Raw genomic sequence first — 16,482 nt, 5'->3', positions numbered from 1 at the left:
AAGAGTTGTTCATCTGCAGCAAGGGAAGAAATTGTGCCAACATGTAAATCAGTGTCCTACGCCTTCAGCAAGAATGTCTTGTCAAGAATGGATTAAGAAAACGTGGTATCTATACACAATGGAATTTTATGCAGCCATGAAGAAGAACGAAATGTTATCATTCGCTGGTAAATGGATGGAATTGGAGAACATCATTCTGAGTGAGGTAAGCCTGACCCAAAAGACCAAAAATCGTATGTTCTCCCTCATATGTGGACATTAGATCAAGGGCAAACACAACAATGGGATTGGACTTTGAGCACATGATAAAAGTGAGAGCACACAAGGGAGGGGTGAGGATATGTAAGACACCTAAAAAGTTAGCTAGCATTTGTTGCCCTTAACGCAGAGAAACTAAAGCAGATACCTTAAAAGCAACTGAGGCCAATAGGAAAAGGGGACCAGGAACTACAGAAAAGGTTAGATCAAAAAGAAGTAACCTAGAAGGTAACACCCACGCACAGGAAATCAATGTGTCAATGCCCTGTATAGCTATCCTTATCTCAACCAGCAAAAACCCTTGTTCCTTCCTATTATTGCTTATACTCTCTCTACAACAAAATTAGAAATAAGGGCAAAATAGTTTCTACTGGGTATTGAGGGGGTGGGGGGAAGAGGGAGGGGGCAAAGTGGGTGGTAAGGGAGGGGGTGGGGGCAGGGGGGAGAAATGACCCAAGCCTTGTATGTACATATGAATAATAAAAGAAAAAAAAAAAAGAGAGAAGACCAAAAAAAAAAAAGAATGTCTTGTCAAAAAAAAAAAAAAAACAGCCAAACTGAGTTGTGCACTACTTGGTGCTATGACTACTGATTCTTTTATGGTACATAGTCTTTTGGGAGAGTGGTGGATGATTTTTGGAAATATGTAAAGAATATTAAAGAAGTTTAGTTTTAGATTATATAAATTTGACATAATTTTTATGGTTTGCTAATCTAAAGATGTCTTTAATTTTTAAATCTAATGTCTTTTATAATCAAAAAGAAAACATCGATAAAAATAATTTAATATTTTAAAAATCTGCCATCTAATCACCATTATGCTTCTATTTTTAACGACCTTTCATTCTTGGTGCCTGTGCAAATGTATCTTATGTAGTTTCACTCATTTTGCTTTATAATCAGCAGCAGATCACACAGAGTTTATATATCCATGCATAGAAATAGTGAACAGCATTTGAACAACTGTGTAATAGCCCACCCGATTTTTACTAATTGATTTAGACTCATCTTTTATGAAAAAATTATTTCCTTTTTTACTGTGATAATTAACCATGCACTGGAAATCTAAGTACATACTCCTTTTTCTTCTTTTGGATTATGTCCTTTAAAAATTCCAGAAGTTGAATTACTGTGTAAAAGTGTGAACTTATACTTGCTCTGTATTGCCTTGTTTCTTTCTAAAGGACTGTGGATATTTAATAATTTAAATTTTTATCTGCAGAGCTTTTTATGCAATGCTAACCTATTGGTGCCTATTAAACTTTTTCTTTAGAATTCTCAGTTCTGAAAGACTTGCCCACAAATGAACTTCAGCAAAATATTTTATTATATATTCTTACAATTCAGTTAATAAAATAATCAATACAATTTTCTATTGTGACAATTTCTGAGAAACGCTTTTATTAACAGCTGAACATTTATATATGCAAAAAGTAGATACAAGACCTTAATAGCCACTGGTCCTCTGGAGCCTTTCTGTTACCCTGCCACTTAAAGGCATCCAATCCCACGTGCCAGTTACTAGGACAACCTCAGGTTGTGAATTCACTGCTACAAAAGGGACAAGCTGGTACTTACAGAACTTAGAAATATCTATACATACTTACCTATATATACTCAGGGGGAACCAACCCATCAGATTTTAAAAGAAGATGTATTTACTCAATCCCATCGAGCTTTTCGAGTAACATTTAATTTTTATTTATTTGCTAGATTTTAGTTATTCACAGAACTGAACATAAAAATTCTTCTATTTACCTTTCCTAAGGCCTTAAGATCTTAGCCATTCTTTTCTTTTATTTTTAATTAGCATATTGTTGTTCTACTTGAGGTACATTGTGACATTTACAAAAGAGCTTGCAATATATCCTAGTTAAATTCACCCCTTTCACCATTCTCCTTTATCATCCCTCACCACTTCAAGATCCTTGCATTCTTGTCTTGGCAACAAGAATGCAGTTTCAAAGTGTCTTCTTTCTGTCTTTCTCGTGATTTCTCAGTCTCCCACAGTCATGGGAAGTCCACAGGGGCAGAAGTCAGAAATGTCAATGACCCTGTGTATGGTTCTTGTCCTCTATGGCTTTAAAAATAAGACGTGGTTTACGGAAAGTCAGGCTTGAAGCCAACGTATGATTACACTGGGTTGCCTCTTCAACAGCATAGCAACCCATTTTGACTTTTTCAGGCCTGAAAAGGTCAAGAATTTGGAGCACGTAGCTGGCAGTTTGTGAAGATCCATACTGAGCATTCAATAAAACCTTTGCTCTATGTGTGACTTTCACACTAACTCTTCATTAAATCCAATATGTAGAGGGTAGAAAATATCCCTCTTCCTTCCATTGTTTACTTGTGTGTTGCGTGCCCCTCACCACCTGCAAAGGTGATCATTTCAAATTGCAAGTCATACTGCTTTAAAGAAACTTCCCAGCAAAGGGGGGAGAAATGACCCAAACATTGTATGCACATATGAATAAAAGAAATTTTTAAAAAATGACATGAGTGTTAAAAAAAAGAAACTTCCCAGCAAAAGCTGACTAGAGGGCCAGCTTTGAGAGAGCTAAATGGAGTTGCTGTTTGTAGACCAAGACTTCAGGCTAACATGAGTGTAAGAGGCAGCAGCAGCCAGGGGTCCTTGCATAGCAGCCTGTTCACTGTAGTCACTAAGCAAAGGACTGGCTCCCCTGTACCTAGGAAGTACAAGAGCCTCTCCATTTCCATTAGGTCTTTTCAGGCACATAGCAGCCCATGAATCTTAGTAGCAGGCTTCAAAAGATGAGGGAAAAACTAAGGTCCACCTTCTACATCACTTGGCCTTGCCGTGGACAAACAGATTATCACCAAAAGGAGAAGCTGCCCTGAAAGTTTATATCAAAATGAGTCTTACTACATGTGATACATTATAAGAACCTTTGTAAATGCTACAATGTACCCCCACCCAGCACAACAATTAAAAAAAAAGAAAAAATGAGTCTTGTTATCAAATATCTCACTGGAAGGCATATTTTTTTAAATGCATTCACTGACCAAAAAGGAAGTTTAAGAAAAAGGAGATTAGGAAACCAGTATATCCACTGAAGTATTTAAAATACTGTCTATTTTGTTAGATAGTTTGAGACTCGTATTTTCTACTCAGCAACATAAATGTTATTATATTTATAATCAACATTTTCTCTGTACTTGGAAATATCTGATAATTTGCCTGCCACCAAGGAAATTGGCCAATAGGTGGATTGCTTGATTTGTGTGGTATATATTCTGGTTAAAAAACAACAATAAAATTCAGAAACTTACTTGGGAGAAATAATCCGTATTCTGTCATTTAAGAAGACAAAAACTTCAAGATGTCACTTATCTGTGGAATCTAAAACAGCAGAACTCATGAAAACTGATAGTACAATGGCGCTGACCAAGGCTGGAGGAACAAGGGAGAGGGAAAGGGAGAAATTGTGGGACAAACGGCACAAAGCTCCAATCAGACTGGATTTTAGGAATCTATTGCCCAGCATGGTGACCGCAGCTTTGATCATGCATTATATATTTCAAAACTGCCCAAAGAGTATATTTTAAATATTCTCATCACCACAAAATAGGTAGGTGAGGTGCTGGGTATATTAATTAGCTTGATTTAATCTTCTACAATGTATATTTATATCAAAACATCACTATACCACACAAATGTAGATAGTTGTTGTCAAAAAAAATTAGAAAAATACTGGGTTTATCACCTGTATTTTTAAGAAAAATAAATTTTAAAAGAGCAAAGAAACCAAAAATTTAAATAACTGAGATATATATCCTATGTAAGTAAAAGTAGAATATTTTGTTGCTAAAAAGTTATTTGCTTGATTTCTTACCATATGAAAAAGTTAACTTGTAATGAATCAAAGACCTTATAGCTAAGACTATTAACATCTGGAAGAAAATCTTTGTGAATCTGGGTTAGGAAAGAATTCTTAGATAGGACACAATAAATGCAATCCTTTTTAAAAATTAATAAATTAGATATTATAAAATTAGAAACAGCTACTTTCAGAGTATATGATTAAAAACATTAAAAGGTTAAACCATAGACTAGAACAAAATATTTGTAAACATTTACTAATAATACACAAAGAACTCTTACCATCTAATAATAAGAACACAACCCCTCCAAAAATCCAAAACATTCATTTATAAAGATGAATATTTCATAAAAGAAGAGATATAAATGGTAAATAAATATTCAAAAAGATTCTCGATATTATAACTCCAAAAGAAATGCAAGCCAAAACTCTACCACCACACACCCGTTTCAAGAAGAAACCCTATAAATGAAAATACTAAGTGCTGGTGAGAATGCAGAGCTAGGTAAATCTTTTATATTGCTAATGACTATCACCCAAAACAAAAAGCAACCTAAATATTCTTCAGTGCTTGTAGGGATACAAAAAACTCTGCTACAGCCACACAGTGGAATACTATTCAGCAATAAAAATGAACAGAACTGCTGAGTCATACAACATGGATTAATCTCTCAAATGCATCTTACAGAGTAGAAGAGACCAGATTTAAAATGCCATATATATTTGATTTTGACATTTATAAGACCTTATAGAAGCTGGAGGTATGGCTCAAGTTGAGGCCTTAAGTTCAAGCCTCATTCCTACCCAAAAATAAACAAACAGACAAAAACTAGAAGACCTTATAGTAGAGGAAAAGCTATAGAGACAAAAAGGGATTCTTGGTTTCTTTCCAGGGATTGAGAGCAGGGGGAGAAATTAATCACAAAGGAGCATTAAGGGGACATTTTTAGGATAAAGAAATGGTTCTATCTCCTGGTGATGGTGGTGGCTACCCAGCTGCATTTGTCAAAACTCTTAGAACTCAAAAAGGGGAATTTTACCAGATGTAAATTAAGCCTCAAAAAATTAGATTTCTACTTCATGACATAATAAAATCAATTTCTGGAACATTAGAGATGAAAATATATAATGAAAAATAAAAATTTTAATAAATAATACAGTGAAATATATTTTGAGATCTTACAGTAGCTAAGAGTTTCTTACATAAAACACAATATGGGAAAAGGGAACTATATTTATTATTTCTGTCTTCTCCACATTAAACAATACCAAAAAAAAAGTGAAAAGTCAAGTCACGAATGTTGAGAAGATATTTACCATACATATAATTAGCAAAGGATTCACAGTCAGATCATGTAATTGCTAAAAAAGAACAACAAAATCAAGTATAAAACAGGGAAAATGCCAAGTCAACTGACTTTAGTTATGACTACACACACCTGAATGTTGGGGTCTAAGGACACGGGTGACAAAAGCATTTCTCTGGGGCCCGAATGATGGTGATGACATTAGGAGGAAACAAGAAAATGAACTGAGAATGGCAAAATTTCTACAAGAGAATTGGCTTGTTCTCTCCAAAAATGTGACACCATGGATCAAAAGTCCCAAGGGACTAGATTAGGAAGCCAAAGACATGTATTAACCAAACATACCAGATAAAGCTTGATCTACTCCTGTTTCCAAAAACTAAAATATCCATAGAGGACCTGAGACAATCAGGGAATTTTGAATAGGGATTGGCAATTAGATTATATTATTGCACTGTTGTTGAGGTCCATAGTTTCAATAATGCTTTGGTGGTTACACAGGGGACCGTTCTTGTTTGGTATGCTCAGCTCTTTAAGCATGAGAAGCTGTGATGTCAGCAACCTGCAGATAGCTGAGCAAAATGTTTCTTAACTAAGAGACTGATCAACAGCCACATTCTGGCGGTGAACAGGTTGTAGTGAACAGATACTCATTCATCATTTTATTAGGAGTATAAATTGATAAAAGAGCAAACAATTAAACAATGTCAAATGTGCATACCCAGAAATCTTCCAAAGCAAAAATTCCTCCCCTGGGAATTTATCCTACAGATTTATGGTACATTTGAAAAGTGATTCATGTCCATAAATAGGGAAATGATAAAATCAACGATAATCCACACATGCAATAAAGTACTATTCAGGGAAAGAAACCAGAAAGTTTAAAGATGGTGGTATAAAAATATCTCTGACACTTAACACTAAGATTTTTTTTTAAAGCAAAGCTCTGATCAGTATTGAAGTGTGCTTGTATTTATTTGATTCAAAGATGAGATACATTTATGCATAAATTCTTTTTCTTTTTTTTTTTTTTTTTTTTTTTGGTATTACTATGGAAGGAAAAATTTTCCTCTTCCATTGAAACTGGATTTCTCACATATTTTGTTTTGGCCAATGGAGTATGGCAGGTGTGACCTAGCATCTGAAGAGTGATGACATGTTACCATTCATCCTCTGAGCAGACATGTTCCTTGAAACACTGAACCCAAGACATAAAGTGACACCTGTGGAGCAAACCTAAAGATGGCCTCTTCCCTGAAGCAGGGCTGCCCATGACTTGAGCAAGAAATAACTGCTCACTCTTGTAGGCAACTGAGATCGTTTTGAGCCATTTTTTATGCTGGAAAAGCCAACTGATCAAAGAGGTTATTTCTGGATGGTGGGATTATGAGTGATATTCTCCCTAGATTTGTGCTCCTAAGTATTTTCTAAAGTTAATATTGTTCATAAGATTATAAAAACAACCTAGAATATTTCACACCAAATATTAATCATGTTTTTTCTAGTTACAAACCACATATTTAAAAAATACTTTCCTTGAAATTTGTTTCAAAATGAGTATGTCTTACTTTTATAACCAGGGGGAAAAGAACAGATCTTTTTTCTTTTTTCTTTCTTTCTCTCTCTCTCTCTCTCTTTCTTCTCTTTTTCTCTTTTTTTCTCCTTCTCTTCCCTTTCCTTCCCTTCTCTTCCCTTTACTTTGTATTGATGGCAATGCAAAAAATCCCAAAGGGAACTTCAGGATTTAGTAGTGAATCCAAGTAGAATAAGGATACCATATCTTTCTTTATTGTTGCCTGGGCTGAGAGTAGAGGTAGAAAGTTGTACATTTGTACAACTCTGTAATTTGCTGAAAACCATTGAGTTATATACTTAAAATCAGTGGGTTTTCTAGTATATGAATTGCACCTCTATGAATTTTTTTAGGAAACATTCTTCTTTCACATAATGATTTAAAGAAATAGGCTTTAGTTTCAAGAACTGGAGCCAAAGATAACTCCCCAAATTGAAAAAAAAACAACAATAAAAACAAAAACAAGTACATACACAGACTCTCATTGAAAAGGTAGAATCAGGGTTGAGCCCTCAACCTCAAGTGTAGAGAATTCTCAAGTATAGAGAATCTGCCTAGCAAGTATGAGGCTCTGAGTTCAAACTCCCTTACTACAAAAGGAAAGAAGGAAGGGAAGAAGGAAGGAAGGAAGAAAGGAAGGAAGGAAGGAAATGAAGAATCATTCAGGCAAACCTGAATGAAGCAGTCTCTGAGTGACAAAAGAAAAGCTGCAACCCCATATTTAACAGGAATGTTACCAGATGAGGGGAAAAAAGGCAGCTTCTCAGTTTCCACACAAAATCACAGGAAGTTGAGATTCACAACAAAAAGAATTTCAAAGAATCTCACAAAAAAGGAAAGTCTCACAAGGTAGAAGGTTTACCAAAGGGCTTATTTTAGTATAACAGGATAAAACATGGAGAAATGGAAAAAGGGAGAAATATTAAGACTCCAAATGGCGGATCTTACCTGAGACGTTATACTTTTGAACTGGGGGAATGCTTGTTTCTTGTTTCATGTTTTCTACAGCCCTTAATCTGTAGAGACAGTGGTTCCCAGAGGCCAAGATGGCTGCTGTTTATCATTCTTATTACCATCTAAGGGTACAGGTTCTTTTTCTCTGCCTGGATAAAGAAACAAGAGGCAGGAAAATTGTGAGAGAGTTTAGCAAAAATTTATTGTGCAAACAGAAAGTGAAAGGAAAGCAGGAACTTTTCCAAGGAGAAGGGGACAGAGAAACCAGTAGTTTACTGGTGTCCTCTGGGATTTCTCCCCTTAAGATCCTTCCTTTCGAAATGTAAATCAAAACCACACTAAGATTCCACTTCACTCCTGTTAGAATAGCTATCATCAAAAATACCACCAACACCATGTGTTGGGGAGGATGTGGGAAAAGAGGAACTCTAGTCCACTGCTGATGGGAATGCAAGCTGGTGCAACCACTCTGGAAAAAAATTGGAGACTTCTTAAAAATCTAATCATAGACCTGCCATATGATCCAGCAATCCCAGTCCTGGGGATATACCCAAAGGAATTTGACTCAGGTTACTCCAGAGGCACCTGCACTCCCATGTTTATTGCAGCACTATTCACAATAGCCAAGTTATGGAAATAGCCAAGATGCCCCACTATTGATAAATGGATCAAGAAAATGTGGTACTTGTACACAAACGAATTTTACTCAGCCATGAAGAAGAATGAAATCTTATTATTTGCAGGTAAATGGATGGAACTGGAGAACATCATTCTGAGCGAGGTCAGCCAGGCTCAGAAGACCAAAAATCATATGTTCTCCCTCATATGGGACTTTAGATCTAGGGCAAATACAACAATGTTGTTGGACTTGGATAACATGACAAGGGGAGAGCACACATGGGAGATAAAGGAATAGGTAGAAAACCCAAAACATGAAAGTGTTTGATGTCCCCACTCCAGAGGAACTAATACAGAACCCTTAAAGCAACAGCGGTCAACACGAGAAGGGGATCAGGAACCAGTGCGAAGATCAGTTAGAGATGAATCAACATGGGTTGTAACATATGTGTACACTAAAGCAATGCTAGGAATATTTCTGTGTAGCTATCCTTAACTAGCAAAAATGCTTTGTCTTCCCTATTATGCTTATGTCTTTTCTTCAACAAAATTAGTGATAAGGGCAGAACAGGACTGCCAGGAACTGAGGGGAGGAGGTGGGGGAGGGGGGGCAGAGGGAGAAATGACCCAAACAATGTATGCACATGTGAATAAATGAATAATTTTTTAAAAAAAAGATCCCTCCTTTCCCCTCCCCTAGGTGCATGGGATATACCCTCCATTTCAATTTGCAGGGCTCCCATCACCCTCTGTCCACATGGTCTTTCCCTGTGCCTGATTGGATCCTTGCCTGCGTGTATGAGGGGTGAAGTGTCCTTTTGGTTGGTTCCCCACCTGTGTGCATGAGTAGGGAAGTATAGGGGCCCCCCATTCCCAGGGCATGTGGGGAGGAAGAAGCCCCTGTGCCACTGGTGCCATGTGGAATCTGACATCTTTCTCTAATTGACTATATTCTACTATCTGTCTCTTATTCTGAACCATGGAGAAGTGATCTAGGCCTACCCAGAACACAAGGACATTAGGTGAGTCTCAGGAGTTCCTTTTGCCAGACATGCCTTTCAATTTTCTGTCTCTCTACTTGTTTGTGAAGAATTTGCAGCTTCTTAACATCTCAAAGAAGGCAGATGCAGATAGCCCCTTTGTTCTTCCTATTCTTGTCATTTAAGATCTAAAAGGAGATGGAAAGAGAGGCGCTTGCTGCTCCGGTTATAGTTTACTTCCCAGTTCTAAATTCTGAGTTTGGTCCTTTTAATATTTATTATTTTTAATTTCCCTGTCACCTTATCTATCTGTCCTGCCTCAAGAACACATTTTCACTGAGAAAATTAGGATCTGCTAATCACATTCTTCTTAATAGTGGTCCCAACAGTATGTAAGAGACTGGGTGGGGAGGCGCAGAGGATTAGCAGTGGGATAGACCAATACTTCAGAAGCCAGCACAACTAGATGATGGGTTAAGAAATATGTGAAGTAAAAACACCTGCACCAAGCTTGCTAACAGCTGCAATGTGCAGACAACTTTCACTCTCCCTAGCTTCAACTACTGGCTAACTAGTCAGCTACTAGTTGAAACTTGCAGAATATAAACCACTAAGAGTGGTTTCTTCTAGGGCCTGGGATGCAACCACACATTCCATTGTTGTTCAGAGATGAGCTTACTTGAATCAAAATGATTTTCAAGTTATATAACCTAGTTTAGAGTACAGTAAAAACCCTGTGCCCCAGTGCAAATGTCCTAAATCAGCTGCTCTGTCTGGAAGTCATCTACTTGTCAAACTTGTAGGCTAACATCAAGTTCTTGCAGTATGAAAGTTGCCATGACAACTGAGGGGAAAGTTTTGGTCAACATAATATAATCCAAAACTTTTTTTTTTTTTTTAAGAAAAATAACCCTTTGAGTAGCTTCTCTGAACCAAAGGGGAATCTATTGATGCATACCCCAAAAGAAAAACATGTCACAGTTATAAAGCCCGGGGATCATGGGTCGGAAACAGAAAACTAGATGGTACATTTAAATCAACAAAGCAGGAAACGTGGCTAGCCCAACCATCTCTCTTCCCAAGAAGAGATGCCCGAGAAATGTTTGGTGGTTTGATTTGATTGGGAGAGCTCCAAATTCTTATTTCATGTCCCAAAGAAGAATGAGCTTGTTTCCTCTGAGTTGAGACCCAAGCACACCAGATGGATATAGAGGACCAGAAATCCCAGAAACTTGAAATGATGGAGCTTTTATTGTTAGGCTTTCTCAACCACCCTTGAGTTAGTATTTGCTTTGACATATGTTCAACAAAAAACTGCCTTTGCAAAAATTCAATTAAGATAAAATAGAACATAAAACCTTTTAAAACAGTTTATCTTTGAAGTGTATTTCAGAAGAAATGGTTTCTCCATTTATAATAGGAATTTTCTTATTTTTCTATGTATCATTTATTCTCTGTTTTGTGAACTGGTCCATTTTTAAATATGTAGTTCAGGAAGCTGATTGCATTCCAAGTGTCAGAAGTTGGCTATGACTATGTCTGGCCAATCAGAAGCTTTATACTTCCCTGGTTGCAATGACTGGTTCAGGGTTGTACATAGGATTTAATCAGAATTAACAGGATCAATGCTGGAACACTCACTGAAAGAGTCCTAATATACTGTCATGCCTATTTCTCAGGCTGGAAGGTACTATGGTATATGACAAATAACACTGCACCAGAAGGAATTGTTTTAAACTTGGCCCTGCTTCCTATAAACTGTGTGACCTTAATCCCTTATACTAGCCCTCATTCTGCTCATCTACAAAATTCCTTGGGAGTTTCTGTGAAGCTCTCATAAAGGATGCATATGTGAAGGCACATCCTCAATTATAAAGCGTTATGAAATAGAAGGACTTGCCTTTGGCCATCAACAGCCCAAGCTAGACTAATCATATGGAGATATTGCATCCTATTCAACACCCTCGAAAACAAAGCAACAACAACAATAAAAATGTCCCAGGAGGAAGAGACTCTGAAGCCACAGAACCAAAAAGGACTTAGAGAATATCCAAGTCCCTGATTTCAGAGATGAGGAAACTTGCTCTGTCTACCCTTGAAAGAGAGGAGATGAGATTACGACAACTATTGCAACCATTCAGCTGGGTTCCCCCACATTAAATTAAAGCAATCAGATGATAAACTGTGGCCTTTTCACCCAGAGACTATGCCTGTCTTTTGATAATGTGGTTATTTGTGCCCCATGGTAAACAGGTCCCCCCGCAGAGAAATGGTACCAGTTTACAAACAATATATCTACCTAACAGTTCACCTCCTCCACACAGCTCAGTTCTCTGAGTTCTAAGATGGAAGGAAAAGAACTTTGTAGTTGGAAAAACTGCTGAGCCATGTGTCTGAAATGCTTCATGCATCACAATGGGGACTTTATTTAATTTTTTTCATTTTTCCTGTTGGTGAGAACCACTCTTGCCAAGAAATAATCTGCCAAATGGTGACTTCATTTATGATGCTGGAGATGCAATATTTAACAGCTGACATTTGACAACTTCTAAAAAATCTGTCCTTTGGCTTACATAGCAAAGGAAGTGTGCAAAAATTCAGATATGCTCACGCAGTGTTCAAGAATTTTGTCTCAATTAAGGTTATTGAAAAAAGTCATGTCCGGTCAATATTTTTAAAAGTTATAATAACAAAACCCCATAGCACTTACTAGATACAAAGAGCCCTCTATGTACATTAAATAGCTTAGTCCTCACAATTTCTCTAAAGGTAGGTGCTACTTTTATGATCTACAAGTTTGAAATTAGGCCCAGAGAAGCTGAGTGACTTTCCCAAAGCCTCACAGTAGATAGGCATTTGAGTTGGAATTTGAACCCACAGAGCTTGGCTCTTATAGTATAACTGCTTAACCACTCTGCTTTCCTGACATTTCTGTTCATCTCATGTATAGAATGACTTAGATTTTCTTTAACAAATAACTTGTGCATGAAATGCAAATAAATTGGAATCTCTATTCAAATTGATCTTTCTCCAACACTGTTTGGACCACAGCAGAATGCAGGCTTTGGAGGCAGGCAGTGGAGTCAATTACTGACTCGGAGCAGTTATGATCTTTGATATTGCTTGGGCTTCTCTATGCTAGTTTCTTCCTCTGTAAAATAGGGACAATAATGGTACCTTAATCCCAGAGAGTTTGCTGGGGTGAAGGGTGACAGTTTATGTAAAGAAACAAAAATAACCGAATAAATATCATCCATGGTCACGATCATTACCGATACCATTATCACCCCATGTATCAGATACCACTTCAGTTCTGTTTTGGTTCCTGTCAGCCTTGCCTCCAGCTACCCTCCCTTCCCCACCCTTTAGCCCTGCAGCCACAATTGCACAGGCTGCCATCTGTTTCTCACATCTGCCACCAACCAGGGCTTCATCTTAGGCACAGCTGTGCTTCTGCCACCTCCTGCTCTGGGGCATCTGATGACTCCAATGCGTGAGACTCCAAGGGAAGTCGCTGAACACCCAAGCAAATGTGACTCAGACATGCTGGGCAGTGCCCCTTCCGAGAGTCAAAACTCAGAGTCTTTCTTCTCCTTTGTCAAAGAGTGTATGAGTTTGGTAAACCTGCTATAACAAATCACTACAGACTGGGTGGCTTAAACAACAGAAATTAATTTTCTCACAATTTTGGGAGCTGGAAGTCCAATATCAAGGAGTCAGGAGATTTGTTTTCTCCTAAGCCTCTGTCCTTGGTTTGGCTTTGTCCTTGCAGATGGCACTCTGCTTGCTATGCCCAGACATGGCCTTTCTTCTGTGCATGTGCAGCCTTTGTGCCTTTTGTCCAAGTTCCTCTTTTTCTAAGGGCACAAGTTATATTAGTTTAGGGCCTAGTCCAACAGGTTCATTTTTGCTTAATTATCTCTTTACAGAGCCTAGCTCCAAATACAGTCACAGTATGAGATACTGAGGAGTCTGGGCTTCAACATTTGGATTTTAGGGAGACACATAATATATAAAACACATAGCATACATTTTAGACATAAAATACATAAAAATGTAACACATAATTGTGTCTTAAGGGACCCAATTCAGTCCATAAAAGAGTGTTCCTACTTGATTTTCATTAGGTTCCTTACAAGGTCCTGTGGGATAGAGTAACAAGTAGGTCTTAGTGGTCAACTTGTCCTTCTTTCCTGGCTTAGAGGTCTGTCACTCTTTGGAATCATACTCACCAACAAAGTCTTCACACACCTTAGTTTTGGGCCTTCTTCCTGAGGATTTGAGACTAAGACACACAATGGAAACTGTGGATGGATCCTACTGTAGGGCCAACCAGATCCAGCAAATGTGGCCCCCACTGTGCTTTCAGCCCTCCCTGGGCTGTACTAGCTCTTGCTGTGTGCATGACACAGGGTCCTCATCTATAAACAACTGGGCTGTGTCCCTTCCTCCCCCTCAAATTCTAGAAGAAGGCCCCATTTCACCTTCTAATAAGTAAACTTTCTAATCTTCCTGAGCAGAGTAGACCTTTAAATTGGCAAATATCTTGGGAAAATTGGGTAAGGAAAAATGTACCACCTTAGTACAAAAAGGAGAGTAAAAATCACACAGTACTTCCAAAATTACCTAAATTACTACTCAGATATTATGTATGCAAAAAGTCAACAGATATTCAGCTAGTCAACCCCAGAATTTAATTTCATTTGTCAAAACACGTATGGCAGCCTGGTCAGAAGAGAGAACTTCATTAGCACACACGTGACCTCACACACATGCACACACACACATACTTGGTAACATTCTGTTATTTTCTGCCACGTGGAAGCAGCAGGATGTGGATGGCGGGCTTTTTGTGTATTTCTCTTGGACTTATGGCCATATTTAATGCAACATTCAGGAAAGCAGAAATTTTAATTAAGTTCGTGGCCTGACCATCTGTATTTGCTTGGAATTTCTGTTGCTTCAAAGCAAAAATGTGAACCTGGCTTTAGACCTGGAAATATCTCAGGCTGCAATCAAATGCATCATCAACACACTGTGAATGTGTGGTCTGAAATATAAAATAAGATGGGAACAGACTGATGCCCATTATTCAAATATCATCAAGTATCTGAATGTTAATTACATAGTTACACTTTATGATGGTATACTTCGAGGATGATAAAAGGGAAATTTCATATATTTTCAATGGAAGAAGATGTCTGAGCATCAATAAGCTGCCAATGAATTATTTAAATGCAGTTTGTTTATTTCTTTGGTTTTGTTTTGTTTTTTTCTTTTCTTTATTGGTTTTTGGTTTTTCTTTTTTTTTTTTTTTTTTTAGTACAGGAGTTTGAACTCAGGGCCTCCTGCTTGCTAGGCAGGCAGTGTACCACTTGAGCCATACTCAAACCCATTTCTCTGGGTTTTGGTGATATTTTCCTTTTAGTTTCTTTTGCATTTACAAATGGATATGACCTATGTTTTTAAAACAGTAAAATTCACTAATGTACACCAAATAAGAATAAATGAATGTGGCTAATATAAAATACTATTTGTGTGTATTTCAAAGCAACAAGAAAGTGCTCTTCTAAATATTCTATACTGAAGACATAATTTAGACCTGCAGTCTCTTACTTGCCCTTTGGAGGGTGAATCAAGTTGCCCATAGTTCACCTTTCCATTCCCTCTGCCATGTTTGTCAAATAAATGAAAGGTATAAATAGATGCCCAATTTGAAGTGGCAGATCTAGATGGAAACCCTGAAATAGCATTGCCTGACATCTTGTTAAAATTCACAAAATTCACAATACTGAAAACAAGGGCAATGGGTCTGCTGCTAGAATCTGGTAGGTCTTCCCAGTTCTTTCCCCCGGAAAAGAGAGCATCCAAGCAAAAAGGCATTCATCCTGCATTCATCTTGCCCTACAAAGTCAAATCCAAATACAAATAGAAGTTCCAGGACAAGCAGAAAAAGAGAAACTCTGTCCTATTATAAGACTGCTACTTTTGGTACAGGGTTTTGAACTCAGGGCCTCGTGCATGCTAGGGGTGCTCTACCACTTGAGCCACACTCCAGCTCATTTCCATGAGTTTTGATGTTCTTTTCCTTCTAGTTTTAGGAGTGAAAGGACTCTAAATCAGAGTGAACAACAACACAGACAGCTCTTGTGAAATGTGTTTTTAAGAGGACATCTGTAAGTTTTACATCCATTTAGAGACTGACATTCTGAGGAAACAAGTTGCCAGTGGGTAATAGGAGAAAGAAATAGCACATTACACAATGGGTGATGTTGCCACCATAAGAAAGGGCTGTAGTAGGAACCAAAATCCCAGTTTCTTCATGTACCATCCATTCAGAGTGAAGACCAGGAAGCAGGTGTCGATGCAGTCGCAGGACTAGGAAAAGTCAATGGGACCACAGAGAAGCAAACTCACCCACATCACGTGGGGTAAGTACTGGGGAGAAAAAGGAAGCAGAGTGAGGGGAGCAGGAGTGCTGGGGTGGCATGGGAGTAGGCACAGATGGTCAGGGAAGGGCTTCCTGCAGAGGTGCCACAGAGCACTGTCCTGCAGGGAGGGAGCAGGTGAGTGTGCAAACACATGAAGAAGAGCATCTGTTCCACACCCTGGGATTAGCACAAGGATTCACTGGTGGCCCCTGCTCCTAAAGTGACTCTTTCTTCCCTCTCAGCTGTCAGGGCCCCATTGTTTCTGCCACCAGCTTCTTCCTAACATTTCTGTGCTCTAGAACTTTCTTTAATGCCAATGGCCCCATCCTTGGACAATAGACTTCCTGGCCCAGTCTACATGATAAAAGGCCTACAAGATAAAGGTAAACAGCCTGGAAAATATGGACAAAAATATTCAGAAGTTTATACAAGTAGCAATCACACTACACATAGTCTAGAAAAATTATTAAAGATGAAGAAAAATCCAAAACTTTTTGTTTAGTTAACAAAAAGTTAACC

This window comes from Castor canadensis, chromosome 2 (assembly GCF_047511655.1).
Source record: "Castor canadensis chromosome 2, mCasCan1.hap1v2, whole genome shotgun sequence".
Taxonomy (NCBI): domain Eukaryota; kingdom Metazoa; phylum Chordata; class Mammalia; order Rodentia; family Castoridae; genus Castor; species Castor canadensis.
The sequence above is the reverse complement of the archived record's forward strand: the minus strand, read 5'-3'. Positions refer to the sequence as shown.